This window comes from Nyctibius grandis, chromosome 6 (genome assembly GCF_013368605.1).
Source record: "Nyctibius grandis isolate bNycGra1 chromosome 6, bNycGra1.pri, whole genome shotgun sequence".
Classification (NCBI taxonomy): Eukaryota; Metazoa; Chordata; class Aves; order Nyctibiiformes; family Nyctibiidae; genus Nyctibius; species Nyctibius grandis.
In genome coordinates this window covers 51,875,828-51,888,937 of record NC_090663.1, presented here as the reverse complement: position 1 = coordinate 51,888,937, position 13,110 = coordinate 51,875,828, and positions in this window count along the sequence as shown.

Below are 13,110 nucleotides of genomic sequence, written 5' to 3'. Positions count from 1 at the left end.
CTGGCCAGACCAAGCTGCAAATGTCATGTGTGGGGTTCAAAGCACGTGGGGGACAGTACAAGTCCCTGAAGGCAGGCTCACCTCCGGGAGCACAGTTGTTGCTTGCTTTCGTGGCCTTGTCATGAGCACGGTGGCAATTGGTGGGTCTATCCCAACAGCTTCTGCAGCTGGATGTGGGTGTGCAGGACCATTCCGGCTGCTTGAAGGCAATGACCAGCAAACAGCTTGCCATTGCGCTTGCAGAAATTATCCTGAAAGCTCTGAGGGCAGCTGAGAGATCTGATTGCCAGAGGGCAAATGAGCTCATTGAAGAGGATGTTAACTCTCTTAATCTGCAGAAGAGGGCAGAAGAAGAGGAAGCAGGGGAGGTGCTCACCACCTGAGCTGGGGCTGGCAGTGCCTTCAGTTCCAGCACCCAACTTCTCTCTACCTTGGGAGAAGCTCCGGTGCCACCTGGGAAGCTACAGCCTCTGCAGCACTGCAGGTTCCCACAGAGCCGGCACTGTCATCCTGCCAGGTGAGCTTTTGGCTGGTCTTTACTGTGGTAGGTTGGGCGTTGCTTTCCAGCATTTGCTTTCTTCCCCTTCCAGCCTCAGGGAACACCTGTTGTTTATTTTTCTTAGTCATCAAGTCACCTCCATCTCCTCTTGCCCTCTCCACACACTTGCTTTGCTGTCAGCAATTTGTGGAAAAAGTGCATGACAGCACCTCCCTGTCACAATGGGCACATTTTAGTTGTACCTTTGATTCCTCTGCCCCATCTCGTCGTTTAGTCTGCCTGTCCACTTCTGTGGGGGAAATGGCTTGGGGCAGGGCTTATTGCGTCACAGAATCACAGAATCAACCAGGTTGGAAGAGACCTCAGGGATCATCGAGTCCAACCTTTGCCCTGACACCACCCTGTCAACTAGACCATGGCACTAAGTGCCATGTCCAGTCTTTTCTTAAGCACATCCAGAGATGATGACTCCACCACCTCCCTGGGCAGCCCATTCCAATGTCTAATAACCCTTTCTGTAAAGAAATTCTTCCTAATGTCCAACCTGAACCTCCCCTGGCGAAGCTTGAGGCTGTGTCCTCTTGTCCTATCGCTAGTTGCCCGGGAGAAGAGGCCGACTCCCACTTCACTACAACCTCCCTTCAGGTAGTTGTAGACTGCAATAAGGTCACCTCTGAGCCTCCTCTTCTCCTGGCTAAACAACCCCAGCTCCCTCAGCCGTTCCTCGTAGGACAGACCCTCCAGACCCTTCACCAGCTTGGTCGCCTTCCTCTGGACTCGCTCCAACACCTCAACATCGTTCTTGAAGTGCAGGGCCCAGAACTGAACACAGTACTCAAGATGCAGCCTCACCAGTGCCGAGTACAGAGGGACAATCACTTCCCTAGACCGGCTGGCTACACTATTCCTAATAGAGGCCAGGATGCCATTGGCCTTCTTGGCCACCCGGGCACACTGCTGGCTCATGTTTAGCCGGCTGTCGATCAGCACCCCCAGGTCTCTTTCCACCGGGCCGCTTTCTAACCACTCTTCCCCCAGCCTGTAGAGCTGCATGGGGTTGTTGTGGCCGAAGTGTAAGACCCGGCACTTGTTCTTGTTGAACCTCATGCCGTTGGTCTCGGCCCATCTATCTAACCTGTCCAGATCCCTCTGTAGGGCCTTCCTACCCTCCAGCAGATCGACACTCCCACCCAGCTTGGTGTCATCTGCAAATTTGCTGAGGGTGCACTCAATCCCTATGTCTAGATCATCTATAAAGATACTGAACAGCACCGGCCCCAGAACTGAGCCCTGGGGAACACCGCTAGTGAGCGTCCTCTTCTGCAGCACTATTGGACTCCCCAGGACTGCTGTGCTGCCATGGACATCCTCCATCCCAGTGGCAATGCAACACTCACCCTGCCTTTCTGACAGGTGGGAGGCTGGCAGAGGTAGGTGCCCCAGCTGGAGAAGGAGGTCCCTGGCGTTAGTTGGGGCAGCTGCCCAGTCCTGCACTGGAGGAAGTTCTGCTGGGTGAGACCCAGCAATGCTACCCACCTTCGTGAGCTGGGGGGCATGGAATAGTGGGAGGCAGTGGGCGATCTGTGCTCTGCCCCATCGTAGGTGAGTGACAAGAACAGAGCAGAGGGAGGATTTATTGTCCCAGCCCTACAAGGCGATGTTGCAACTGAGGTCCTGGGAGCTTGCACCCGCCTCTGCAGCTCATTGCTAATGCACGGACACAGGCGCTCCCCTGCTGCTGAAAGCCGAATATTATTGCTCCTCGCTCCATCTCTGGAGTGGGTTTCCCTGCAAAAGCCATCTGTCTGTGCCTCCTTGACAAAAATGCCTCCTTTGTCACTGTGGGTTGCACACCATGTGGCTTGCTTTTTCCATGACCTCTGTTGTATTTCATTTCTTGCTGCTTTCTTCAACTACAGCAGCAGCAGCAGCACAACTCCTGAAACCTTTTCTAACTCCAGGGTTGCTCTGAAGGGCAGCCATTCCTGGCCACTCCCCCTGGTTGTGCATTGAGCAGCAACCACTGCTCCCTGGGCTGTTTGGCCTTTTAGTAGCCTTATTCAGAGGTGGTGGTGGTTTGGTATTTCCATGTGACCCCATGCACCTCTTGGGTTTTTTTGTTGTTTGGAGGCTGCCAGCAACCTGCACAAGCAGGGACCACGCTGGCCTGGAACGAGGGGCCTCCCCAGTGTACACACCAGTGCCATATGAGCCTCTCTAGCTGGTGTGGACGAGCTTCTCATCTAGCATGCACCAGTTATTTAATCATCGTCAGCTAAGCCACCAGCAGCCAGGCTTGGCTCGCAACCAAGTGCGTATGTATACATCTCTTGGAAGGAGCACGTCACCTCTGTGAGTGACCAAAAAGCCCCCATCCTCTTCAGTAAGCCCAACTCCCGTGCAGTATTTTCCCAAAGGTCGTGGTCCATACCTTGACCATCCCCACCACGCTCTGGGGTATGGTTGCCGTACCTGTGGGGTGACAGGCTCTGCCAGACTTCAGTTCTCCAGCTGCGCTGGCAAAACGCTCAGTTTGCTGGGAGTTATTTGTTTGGTTTTAATTTTGACTGAATGTACAGTTTGCGAAGGGAAACTAATGCATTCGCACGTCTTCATTAGCACAGATGTGGGGGAAGCCTGTGCACCGGACCCGCTCCGGCTCTCAGAGATGGTGATGTGGCAGGCGAGTTGCCTTTGCTGTGCTGGAGGTCAGCGGGTGCTGTGGTGCGGGGCTGTCTCAAAACTAGAAATAACCTCCTTCCCACGCAATGTTGAGGTGTTGCAGTGAAGTGCTTGGCCATCAACGCCCTACGAGAACCTGCTACGATTGCTGGTTCTGATTTAGGGAAAGAAATGTTTCACTTCATTCACTCGACACAGTCTTGCTAGATGAAAGGTGTTTTGCAGTGTGGCGTAGGAAATGCCGAGGAGTGTAAACCAGATGTTGAAGCTGATAAGGGAACCTTGCAGAAACAGCAGAAAATGCTGTAACCTTCCCACCACTCTCCTTAGAACTGTGAGACGACGGCATGGCCGTGGGAGCCTATTGCTTTCTTCTCAGCAGTGCTCACATGAGAAAGGCTGCATCTCGGCGGTGTTCCTCCAGCCGCTTGCACGCAGACTGGTTCACCCTTCCTTCAGCCCAGCTCATGATGGTGCACATACCTCCAGGATGGGGCACATGACGCTCATGAGGGAATGGAAAATGACCTCATTGTCGCCCTGTTACCGGAGCAGCATGGGAAGCCCTCACTCCCCCTCAGCTACCCTCTGTGCTTGTCAGCCGTGCAACCTACTGTTTGTGGCGTAAATGGTTTCTGGAGCTCAGCAGTGGTTTCGTATTGATCTGCTCTTTCTGTAGCTGCCTGCAGGTCAATCAGTCTCTTTGTGGACAGCAAGCAAGTTAACCAAAGGAGATACCAGCCCTACTTCTGTTGATGAAAGCCTCTCTTAAATCACAGCTTGTGTTCCTCCTTCGGTTGTTAGCTTTTAATTAGGCATCTGCCACCGTTTGGCTGAGGACATCAGGCACACACTGCGTGTGCCTTTGGGCTCCTGCTTTTAGTCCTGTGTTCAGCTCATGCACTCACCAAATGACTTTGAGTACCGAGTTTCAGTTTTTCCTGTCTAGATGTGCTTGGTGTGTAATGCACTTTCTAGGGCTGCAAGAAATCAGACCATCGGTATCTTCTGCTTAATCAGGGCTCAGTTGTCCAATTTTCCTGTGATGTCACTCTGGTGAGCACAGATGCCACTGAGCAATTTTCTCGTGGTACTTTGCTATCACTTTCACCACTGCTACATCACAGCAAGCACAGCTGGTCTCCCTCTCTCCTGGCTTGCAAGGTTTGCTTACACTTTCGGTTGCAGCCTTGAACGTAGCGGCTCTGCATGGCCTAGACTGAGCCGTCCACAACTTATGGAGTGGGATGCTCCCGATGGCAAGCAGAAACCTGGGACACAAAGACCTGATGGAGATGCCAGGTGTGGACAGCCTGCAGGGGCTGAGCTCACGGTGACACAAGATTTTCCTGTCTGTAGGTATCTCTGCCTTCTGAGCAAGGTTCACAAGCAACGTTATGAGTTTCCCTTGCAATAGCTGAACTTCATGACCCAGGTCAATACCCTACAGCAACGTGCAACTTTTGGAAGCCCTCAACTCACAATGTAGTTAAGGAGAGATATCTTTGTGCCTTTTATAGATGCCTTGCACATTCATGAGTTGGTGAAAAGTTTGTTTGTTTTTTTTATAAGAAAGGAACATTTCTGTTCACTTGAAAGGTTTTTAATAATTTATCAGTTTAAGGACTAAAATTTGTCACACAATTTGTTGAGGACCAAATAATGGATTACAGAAATGCTTTAAAATCCTTAAGTGAGATAGAAAATATCTGTTATCTCTGCATTGCCCTAGAATGACTTGCATGACTGAAGCTCAGTAAGCTGCAGGTTTGGTTTTGTTTGCAAGAACCTCATATGCCATTTGCTGTAATAGAGAAGCCCGAAGCCTACTGTCCTGGTTTGGCCCAAACCAGGCCAATTAGTCTTAGAGAAACCAAGGTCACTGCTAAATTCCTCACTGCTTATGAGTGAAGAGCTGAAGGGGGGTCGTACCTGCAGGGAGGAGCAGACAGGGCAGCTGGCCCAGAATTGACCAACAAGGTATTCCATCCCATACACATCATTCTCACTTTCCTATTTATCACTAACCCACTGTCTCCTGGAGGTGGGGCCCAGGAGGGAGGGGCCCTCCTGTCTCCCACTGATTGGTACCAGCTTTGCCAAATCTCCAGTTAAAAGCCTGCAGCTGTGATGGCAGGGGAGCTATTGCATTTTCCCCTCTGCCCGTGCTGGGGGGAGCTATTGCATTTTGCCCTCTGCCCGTGCTGGGTGGAGCTATTGCATTTTGCCCTCTGCCTGTGCTGGGGGAGCAACTCTGCCTGAGGAGGATTTCCAAGCTCTCAATCTTGGCTTTGTATATATATTTGGTTATTTCTATTATTATTGTTATTATATTCTTTTTCATTCTTATAGTTTATTAAAACTGTTTTAACTTTCCAACCCATAAGTCTCTCTCCCTTTTCCCTTTCCCTTTCCCTTGCGGGGGGGGGGAGAGGGTTAACAGAGAGCATCTGCCACCTGGTTAATAGCCAGCCCAGCTTTAAACGGTGACACCTACCCAGGGCAATATTCTTCTTTCTGAAGAGCTTCCTTGAGGGATGAGCGAAAGGCTCTTAGATGGCCTTCTGTCTGACCTTCTCCTTGCTTCCTCTTGTCTGAGCAGTCCTTTGTCTGTATGACCAGCCCCATCAGCAGACCTGCCAAGCCTGAGTTCAGCTATCTTGGCCAAAGCACAGCTGACATTTCATATATAGAGAGATTGTTAGAGAAGTCCTCAAGAGACTGAGTATTGAGTTCTATAAATAAAAATAGGAAACAGATGGCACCAGTTTCAAAAGTTAAGTGGTTTTTAACTAGTCTAGTAACTAATGTTCTCATATACCTACAAAAATATTACAGTTTTATCTTTGTAAAGATCAAAAGAACAACTTTGAAGCACTTGCTAGGCACACGCAGCCGTACGTTTTAACAGATGACAGACCAAATGAATCCTTACAGTAATGGGACTGGCTTGCTGATTTCAAATTCCCCCTTGTATTCCTGGAGTGAATAAAGCCTAGTGACTGCTCTGGCTTTTTTTTTTTAATTACTACTACTGTTGCCTCAAAAATACTGCAGATATTAAGGGGAGTCTGCAGGTCTGGGGTCTGTGAGAGAGGCCAGTAAGGAAGTGTTTCATGTGAGGAAGAAGCAGGAAGCCTCTGGAGCTGCCCAGGTCTCCTCGAGGAGCTGAGTAAGTCAGCACCCACCACTGTTTAGATCAACGCGCTTACTCATGGGTATCTGTTTTAACTTCCAGAAAGAGGTGGAGAGAAGACAGACCATAGCATGACTGACTTCGACTGGTATAAGCTGGCTCTGCACTGTGATGTGGTCTCTCAGACAGGTTTTAAGTATGATGTCTAACGTGATTGAACCCACGGGAACTGCAGCGCTGCCTAGGAGCAAGCGGAAACGTGTGCCAGCTGCTGCAAACTCAGAAAATTGTCTTCCCGTTGTACAATTTATTCTGAAAACTGTTTTCCAGTTGTACAATTTATTCTGAGGGCAGAAGAGGCCGTTTCTCCCAATCTGGAATAAACCTTTTGGAGTCCAGACTATTTTAGAGTTACAGTTGAGGTAAAGCTTGCTCTTACATGAGATGCCGACTTTTATTAGTTTGTCTGCAAAACAGCTGCTTCTGCTTTCCACAAACACTGAATGCTGTTTTAAAGTCTATCTCTCTCCTGTGCCTCGCTGTGCTGCTCTGCTCTGTAAGCCAAACCCTGTGCTATCAGAGGGGAATGCTGCTGCGTGCACCGTGACTCTTAGCTCCTTTTATCTTACTGAAACTTGGCTTCCTGGGACGTGGGCTTCTGTTTTGTTTGCCTGGTTTGTTCGTTATGTGCATGTTTGTTTGTTTTTAGGGATTCTAACCTTTTACTTAGCTTGATTGAAAAGCATATTTTTGGCAGCAGAGACGGAAATATAGAGCCCAGTTAAGAAACCCCTGGATGTGGTAATGGTACCCTTCCTCTGTGTTCCCCATCAAAACGGCCTGGAGTTGAGTTTCCAGAAGGCATGCGCGAGAAGCTGGAGGTCAATGTCACCTCCAAAATCTGTGCAAAAAATCTGTAGCAGGGATGTTTTCTCAAATTCAGTCTTTTCCGTTAGACCTTAATGTGTCTCCTACAATAAAGAGAGAAGGAAAGAAAGTCAGCTTTCTTTTGGTAGGTAGATCATAAGCAGGTCACATTTAGTGACATTTCTAATGTGCTTTAAGAATTACACAACACAGTCTGACCTCAGTGACAACAGAGGGAGGGACTTGGGCAGAATTTGGGATCCCACTGCCCCTTTAGACATGTAAGAGTTTAGCATTTAGTTCTCGGGTGTCCCATGTTCAGCTGGTACCTCATATCTGGAGGCCCTGGGTTTTTGATACCACAGTTCCTGTCAGGTCTCTGGCTCTGTTTCTGAGGATGCTCGGGATGTCTCAGCACAGCTGGTGCTAACTGAACCTGCTGGCATCCTGTGGTTAAGCTCTCACTCTTATCTCCTCTGCCCACCTTTTCTACAAGGCTTAATGCAGTTTCTAATCACCTGGCTCCTTCAGAAAATATATCCAGAAGAGGAGAAAGTAGCACCTCCTTTTCTTCTGTATCTCAGTTGTAGGAGCATTTACAGAGGTTTGGAGGGTCCTTGGGTTCCAAAAAAAATGCCCTCTGCTGCAGGACTGAAGCAGGCATGGGGTATCTACCCTGAATTTCTGTATGTATCCTGCTTATTGTAGGAAAGGGAGTGATTGTGACAGCTTGTCCCAGTGATTTCTCCCTGCCACAGCCTCTCAGACAGAAGATTACAGCTTTCCAGAGCCAGGCAAATCCAGTGCCTCTGCATGCAGGAGCAGTCTTGTCCTGCTGCCTGCCAAATGCAGGCCAGATTAAATTTACGTGCCTGTGGTGATCCAGCTCTCAGCCACTTCCCCACCGGTGGGAATGGGGATCTGGGGGATCTCATTGTCTCCTGTCTGTCCCGTCTTCTGGCTTTCCGTCCTGGAGGAGGGGGGACGGAGCAAGGAGGGGTGGACGCAGGCCCCACTCTAGACAGATGGCCCTGCAGCACCTCAGCGCCTTCACTACCTGATTTATTCTTTAAAATGCAGTAGGAGTCCATCTAACTAGAGAGTAAATACACCATTAAAGGCACAGCTTTAGCTACAAAGCTGTTCTCTTTCATGCCAAAAGTTGTAGGGAAAAGCAAGGGTCGGAGGGGCAGGAAAACCCCTGGCTGAACTCTGGAGTGGGAAGCACAACACTTCAGGGACAAAACAGGACAGAAAAGGCTCTGAGGCATGGTGGTGAGCCTCTCATTTCCCCGTGCCTCGAGGGCAGCTGGAGTGAGGCCCTGTCTCAGCCTGCAATTTCCCAATGCTTGGGCAGCCAGGCGTGGCAGCGGTTGTGCAAGGCTGGGGCGGGCAGTGACAGGACCGGCAGTGCCAAGGCCAGCAGTGTCCTGCCGGCCCGCCAGCAAGCCCCCATCCCGGCTGCCTCCGGTGCTGGGGGTGTCCTTCACCCTCAAGAGGTCCCTGGGGAGGTCTTGCTCCCCTTGGGATGGTAGGATCTGGCCTGAGTAAGGCTAATCCTTGGGAAGGCAAAGGAAGATCTATTAGTGATCGCCATTTCTGTGTTTATTTTTGGGTATTTCCTGGTTTCAGTGTTGTGCAATGTTTACTAAAGAAGACCAACCAAAGTAAACCACCCGAATGAAAAACTGCAAATGAAAAAGCCAGCCGCATGGCAAAGCTGGTCCCTTATCCTTGAGTGCTCTAGTCATTTCAGATTAGGTGCTTGCTTGCTGTTCCCCTGCAGATAGGCTTATAAGGAATCGCCCTGATACAAACCTGCCCCTGCACGCAGCCACGGGCAGAAAGTTTAGGCGTGTCTGGAAAGGCTCTCTAGCAAGAGGAGGGATTAATGTGCCTGCTTGTTAACTTTGGCAGCGTGTGTAGTCGTCGTTGTGCCAGCAGAGTTAGGGAAAGCAAATGGGGAGGGATTATTTTATGATCAGTGACCTTCCTGGGGGGTGGGGGAGTTTCTTTTGGGGACTTCCTAGCAGGAGTACAAGGCGGAGCAAATTACAAAGTGGTTCCTTCACAACCAGGAGGCTGTTTTGGCAGGAGGAGTGGTACGGAGACAAAATGGATGGAAACACTTCCTCTTCTCTTCATCCAGTTTCAGACCTGACTTACCCAGAATGAGTCAGAGGTATCAATGTTGTCCTGTTACTCGGTAAGAAGTTATGAGCTCACGTTTTTTTTGTCTAGCAAACCAACTTGCCAACTCCTTGCCAAGTTCCCCATGCGAGAGAAGGGGCTGTCCAGCCTGGAGACAGGATTTCTCCACGTGCAGAAACAAGGAACAAGTCAAACCCTACTCCCATTACTCTCTGCATTTTTCTTAGTGACTTTTGAAAGATACTATTCAACTGGAAGGCTTTGCAAACATCAGAGAGGACACTATCAGACAGAAACATAGAGACACCAGAGAGATGACTGAGATGGAGTCCTCTCGACAGAGGGTCATGCATCTCAGTATGATTTGCTTGGCCTTTTGGTCTCAGATGTGAGCTGGGAACAAAAAGTTCAAGGAACCAACCCCAGTGGAATAAAGTACTCCAAAGGACTGATTTTAAAGGGAATTTGTTGAACCTATTAATCATGGAACATACAGGAAATTAATTTAAAATTATGTCATAAAAATAGCACATGAAAGAAGTGCAAATGTAACGTAATTTCTATAAATAGAAAAGAATCTTTATACCGTTGCTTGTGTAAGTTATAAGCTGAAAACAAACCAGGTGGCCAGTCTATTGGGTAAGAGTTGTTAAACGTTGGATGCTAAGACTCAAAGAAAAAAAGATCTCTTGTGCCCACAGGTGCAAACCTCATGGTGAGTTCAGCGTTGGAGGAATATCACCTGAATTGATACAAGGTAAAAGAGTGCATCTAATTTGATGATCTTTCCCACACAGAGCAAATGTAAGGTAGCCAAATTTTATTACCCTGTGTTTATCTCTGAATCAACTTATTATTGTCCTGTAGTATAGCTGTTGAAATGAAAGTTGGTTGTTTTAACTGCTTTTTTGTCCATGGTATTTCCTTTGATTCCTCTTCCTTTGATAACTCTGTACAAAAGCTGCAAATTAGGGAGCAAATTACTTGAAAGCACAAGTTACCATGCATCCTACACTTATTAGAGATCTACAAACATCTTTTTAGCATTACTACAACCCCCTATTGCCATCTTCATATAAGTTCCCTACTTGCTTTCAAGAGAAGAGTGGGGTTTTTTTTGTTTTCTGTTACCCTGTGCCTGCAATCACCTATTGCACCGGGGTTTTGGTCTCTGCTGGAGTTCCTAAGTCCTGCTAAAAGACCTACAGGGTCAGCAATGTTCCTGGACCATCACTACTGGAGTAATGGGACATTACGAAGAAAGGACTATTCCTTCTCAAATCTGTGCCACTACTGCCCAGCCTGTGCTCCCTTTCCTTAAATGGGCACCATGACCTGGCAGAGACTGCTGGGTCGAAACAAAACCTGAAGAAAGAAAAGAAAACCATTTCCCGTCAAAGCTGTTGATTAAACACACTGCTCTCAGAGAGCATGGTCAGCTGCAGCCGGGCTTGCTGCAGGCATCTCCAGACCATCCTGGCCATACATGCATTGCCAGGGCACAGACATGCCCTACGTGGCATGTCCAGGTAACTTCAGTTGGGTGTTAAAGCAGAATTCAGTTGGAAGTTTGTAAATGTGAGTATTTCACAGTAGTAGAAAGCACCTTGTTTTGGGGGTTGGTCCCCTAGTATGGGGTGATTCTTTCTGTAGATACTGCTATAAAGACAAAAGTCATATTGCAGTACAGGCACAAGAATTACACAGTCCATTCTGAATCTATCATTACTAAGTGGGTACTGCTACACTCAGGGAAACTTACAGAAGAGCAAGAAATGCAATCTGAGGATAATTTAGGAGGAATGATTAAAATAGCTGAGTTTGTATTTCAAAATCAGCTTGGGATGTCTGTTTTCAATCATGTTCAAGTCTGGAAAGTCAGAGAATGGTCAGATATTGGAAATACCTGATTATTTGAAGACGTTTTGGTGGCTCTGTCAGAGTCAACACACTTTTCAAATATTTACTTGCATCGCTTGATGATCAGGATTTTCTTTTTTAGTAAAAATTATTTTTTCATGGGTGTTTACAACTATGCTGCAGTCAAGCTTCTAAAAAGTTGGTTTAAAAAATTATACAAATGCAAAAGAACACAATAGAAATAATCCCTGTTAGTAACGCAGAAAACGTCATTTTTCCAGTGCAAAGAAACTTGGAAATAGCTCATAAGATTTTGTCCTGTTTTTTTTAAATATGGAGATTTGATAGGAGCTAAATCAAGAAAAGTACCTGCACTGAAGAAAGAGCTTCTGAGGTCTTGAATAACTGAAGATAAAGATTTGGAATGGAATGATTTTCCCTTTCTGAAATGCACTGTTGTGTCAGAAATATTTCGTGGCATCAGATACAAGAGGGAGGCAGCAGCTGAATGCAAAGCCTGAACTACCTGTGCAAAATATATCCTGGCATTGTCTTATTTGGAATGAACAGAAAAATCTTGATATTTTTATGGCATATGATAATGATCTGAATCATTTCCTGCTCAGATTCTTACCCAACTGTTAAACAGATTTTTTTTTTTTTTTTTACAACAAGCAGTTAAATATGTATGTCTGCATCCCAGCATAGTGTTTTCTATCTCCATACAGGAAACAAACTCTAGCTGGTTCTGCAATGACTTGGTCCCATTCCCAGGAATGTTTTCCTTCCATTAAAAAAAAAAAAAAGATAAAAAAGAAAGCATTTTTTCAGTGTATTAGCACTAGATAGACCTAGGCACGAGATGTGTCCATGCACTCCTCTCAACGAGGCAAGACAAGGTTTGTTGGACCTTTCCCAAACTGAAGTGCACTGACACGCATGTCCCTTTGCCCAGCCTCTCTTGTAGGAGCTTTTCCTCAGAGCTGAGCAAAGCCATTTTTCCTCTTGCGGGAAATTCCAGTGCCATGATGTTAAAAACTAATTTCCTCACAACAGCCTGCCAGTGATGGCTTGCACCCGCTTTGCTGTGACATGGTATTTTCTCTCCTGGTGAGCTGAAATGAAGCAGAAGCCACCCCACAGCGAGCGTAGGAGATCCCATTTCTCTCTCTCCCCGACCCCCCGTAATGCAGCCTGTGCCTTGTAGGGTATGTGAGGACCCCAACCCTCGGGTACCTACAGCGGCCCTAATGGCCAGGGATGTGCTTGAGGGACAGCGCTGTCTCAGCACGGGCAGGTTTGGTGCCTCCTGGGAGGCCAGAGTCGAGGGTGGTGGCAGCTCTGCCCGGAAGTGTGCAAAATCCTTGTTTTGAAATAGACGTGGCACCTCATTTTCTTAAAAACTGGAAATATGTTTTATGTCTCCAAATACCTCTCTGGGCAGCCCATAACAGATGACCTCTGTCATATAGTTTGGGATACAGCAAAGAAAACTGATTGACACAACAAGAATGTGATATATGTAGAGCAAAGAAAAAGGTCCTTCAAAATACTAAGCGAATTGTACTTCTGAAAGCTAAGCAGAGGTGTTTCCTGAGGGTGGCTAAAATCCTGAAGTAGCAAGTTTGTACATTGATAAAGTTGAACCAATTAACTGTATGAAAGTCACAGACAATAAATTAAAAGGAAATGTGATTTCCAGATTACGTTCCTTCTTCCTTCCTGTTTTAGGGGATGGGTCCTCAGCAGCAGCGAGTTGGAACCCTGTTTGCCCAGGTGATGAGGGGTACATTTGAGCTGACCTCTGAGGTCCCAGTATCACGATGTTTATATTTCAGGTTCCTGTGTCCTACTGCTTGTTTGGACTCCCTGTGGAGTGCCTGTGGGGATTCAGGGCTATGAATATGGGAAATAT